The 3,904-nt window shown below is 34.4% G+C and overlaps 1 pseudogene; it reads right to left on the reverse strand.

Moving 5' to 3' along the window:
- Positions 1-2,439: 2,439 nt before the first annotated feature.
- LOC112505291 lies at positions 2,440-3,589 on the reverse strand (annotated as a pseudogene).
- Between the last annotated feature and the right edge of the window lie 315 nt (positions 3,590-3,904).

Consider the following 3,904-nt stretch of genomic DNA (forward strand, 5'->3'; position numbering starts at 1 on the left):
TCGTTTGAACCCTTCCCTATATATATATATAAACGACATTACTCAAATAACCACAAAAATATTGAAAACTTTTAGAACCAATCACAATCACTAATTAATTAAATTTTAATCTACGGCTATAAATTGTACGTGAATTAGTTTACAAAAATGAGTGTATTAACAAATGTTTCAAAATGCCTCCCCTCAACTTCCTTATTTAAATTACTTACAAATTTGTCTATATTTATATATTTTACCTTTTAACATCTTGTCGTTGAAAAATCTCATCTAATGGTTAAGATTTGTTCTCACATTCTCAACATTTTTGGACTTCAAATTTGAACCCTCCCCTATAAGTGTATGTGTGTATATACTTGGGATATTGAGATCACGTGAAAAATTTCATTTTCGTGAAAAATTTCATTTTCGTGAAAATATGATAAATAGTGAAGATACCTTCATATTATGCAAATCTTAAGTTATTTTTCATGAAGATGATAACCTTCATATAAATAACATAATATGGACATGTTATTCATCATGAATCATACATTCATAATGAATGTGTTACAACGTTCATGATGAATAATATGTCCATATTCCTAATGAATATGGCATGCGTCGCACTGTGGGAGGTCTTTGGTTCCTAATGAAAATCAGGTTCAAACTGAATAATTTGTGATAATCGTGAGATCCAATATAACCCACTCATTTGACATAATTAATTTTATTGATAATTAAACATTAAAGGGTAATTTAGTAATTTGGTATGTTTTGACTAGGACCCTATCTTAGGGGTTGCTAATGTTATTTTTTCTTCCCTCTTTCCATAACTCAAAATTAAAAACTTACAAACTCTCACTCTCTCTTCCTTCTCCTTAAAAGAGCAGTTTCTTTGTTCAACGCACCACTCTGGTGACTACAACAGATTCGTTGCCCATCGCTTTTCGTCGTTCACCAAAGTCGTGTGTACATATGTATCACATCGTGTATCTTACTTAGGGTATCACAATATGTGTGTCGATATCACATTGTATATCTTATGGCATCACAACGTGTATACAGTCAGTATCACAACCTGTGTATAGTAGGTATCAGTCGGTAGTCGGTACCATATTGTAATGTTCATGCCGAAGGGGAGATGGGAGAGGGGAGAGTAGATATAAGATTTCTAAAATACATAAAATGCGTTTTATTTAAATTCTTAAGTCAAAATTATCAAAATTATTAATTTCCTACTTTAACCCTTGTTTTGTGGTTCATATTGGATCTCACGAATCTCACGAATCTTACAAAATATTGAGTTCCCCCTTGAATGGCTCGTATTTATCTAAACAAATTAAACTTGTTAATGTGATGACACATTTTAAGTGATTGAACTACCTTCATTGATCTATTTCTATCATAATGACTAAACTTTAACAAATTCATACATTTGAAAGTGACTGAAAGTATGTAAAAGTTTTTGAAGGTAAGTGAAGTGAAGATTAAGGTTGCTGAAGAGAGATGGACGCAAATGATTGTTGAAGGTAGCTGAATTTTCGTGTTTTTGGTCAAAAATCAATTGAAGGCAATTAAAGGTTCGCAATTTTTAGCTTTTTGATCAGAAAATCAATTCATTCAACGTTTAGATGTATGCTCACAATCAATCTTATTCTCATTGGAACCCAGTAATATGTGTGTGTGTGTGTTCGCACAAACGTGTGTTTGAGTGTGTGTGTGTGTGTATGTGGACGTAAGCATGTATGTGCGTGTGTTTGCGAGCTTATGATTTTCAACGGCAACCTTGAAGCACCGTCAAACCCAGATAACCGCTGGCTACATGGGTTCTAGGTCATTTGGTTTGTTCTTGTTAGGGCCAGCATGATTGAGGCTCAACTTTTGTGAAGGTAATGCAAGTTATTTCTTCTGCCTTTGAACTAGTGTTATAGCCAACAAGCCCAACATATTCCATGTGGAGGTGGGGTCTAGTGGTGGGATGTACAGAGACCTGTCTTCTACCAAAAAGAGCAAAGCGGTTATTTATTTGAAAACGTAGTTGTTTTATGGCTACAAGCATGGAATTGTATGTGATACCTATATGATTATTTTAATATATAATCAACGAAATTTCTTTTTCAGTTACTGTGATATCTGACATCTTTGGTCCAACTAGTTCATAGGGTACTGCGGGTTTATTGAAAATGACTTGTAATTTATTGATGACACATATAAGGACCAATTATGCAACATTTTTATTTTACAAGGATCAACCATGTTAAGCAATGCTTTTATTTATTTATTATAACATGGTCTTTATTCCAACAAACTGAAATACGAAAGCGAAAGAGAACATTTATTTTCACATACTACAATTATTAAAAACATATTGTATAAGCTAGATTGGTGTCGGTTTTCACTGATGAAAAAACCGTATAAGCCAAACCTGTGTCGGTTTAAATATGGTAACATGACCGAAGTCTAGCACCTAAGGTTAGGGCCAGTTTCGACACCAAATTGATTAAAGTAATTGGTGTAATACCCAACACGAGCGTTCACGGTGTTGGGGTTTCGACCGTTGCATTCCATCCCATTGACAGCTCGGATTGTAGCTCCAAACCCTTTACCGGAAGCAAAATCTTGATGAACCTTGTTCATCCAGAACTACAAAGCGGTCTTGAATGAAATCACAGGATCTCTAGTCACGATCTCGGGGTCGTTGAGTCCATCAAACCCAAGGCTCTGCCCGGCTGGACCATAATTGTAGTTCCATGTGATTTGCATCGGACCTCTCCCGTGATAACTCTTGCTAGGGTTGCATGGATATTGGGTGTTGGTCTTATCGCAGTACTTGTTTGAACGATCTATTTCTTGTATGTGACAAAAGACTATGCATCCATATACGAAAAGTCAAAATTGGCTACATCTTTTATGGGTAAAATACATTAAAAAATTAACAAAGTTAATATTAATTTTTATATATTTTTAGTTTCTTTTCTCTAATTTACTATTAAGTAATTCATATGTGACGTCGGTTAATTTTAATGTGACATTTTTACACGTAACTAAAAGTTATAGTATAATTTTATAACTCGACATCCATGTCGTTAATAGCTATAGCATCTAATGGCTATAAGATCTAGCGGTTACCGTTTAAAAATTACCCTTGTTTTAAACATGTTTGGTTATTAAAAGAAAACCTTGACTTACATCCGGTCTCGTGAGTAACGTGAGCAAAGAAAGCAGCGATTTCACGTTTCGAATCCGCAACCGAACCTGATTTACCGAAACGTGGGTAGCTTTTGACGGCATTAAGAAACGCGTCCCGTGTGTAAAAACCTCTCCCSRGACAGTTGCCTGTAGCTTTGGCAACAATCCCGTTAAAAAATGCCGGYGACACTATACCGGGGATGTCGGCATTATTYGTAGGAGGAGGTTKAAAACACGGGCCACCTCGACAACCGTTTCCGCAATAAGCGTCTCCGGTACCACAGTAACCATACTTGCTACAACACAAGTTCCGAGCACAGTTACAATTTTGAGATGTAACCGGCTGCAGGAGGAGGATTCCGGCGAGGAATATTCCGGTGAAGAGGAGGGTTGTTTTCATTTTGTTTGAAGGTGAAAGAGGGATAATAATTTATATTTATAGGGTGAAAGTCTCCTCCAAAGTCTCCCATTATTTGTTTTTAGAGTAAAACTTATTATTATTATTATTATTATTATTATTACTACTACTACTACTAGTAGAAGACCACTCGTACAATGTAGCGAGACACATATCGATTTTAATGTTCTATTTTATTATTTGTTTTAAAATACGATTTAATGTGTTTTTTAATAAAACAATAATAATTTTATATGAAATATTTTATGTGATTTTAATGATTTTATGTGTTTTTAAAATTTCTACTTTTTACGTAATCTTTTAATTTAATTTTTTATT

Source organism: Cynara cardunculus, unplaced genomic scaffold, assembly GCF_001531365.2.
Source record: "Cynara cardunculus var. scolymus isolate 2C unplaced genomic scaffold, CcrdV1 Un_Scaffold_9547, whole genome shotgun sequence".
Lineage (NCBI taxonomy): Eukaryota > Viridiplantae > Streptophyta > Magnoliopsida > Asterales > Asteraceae > Cynara > Cynara cardunculus.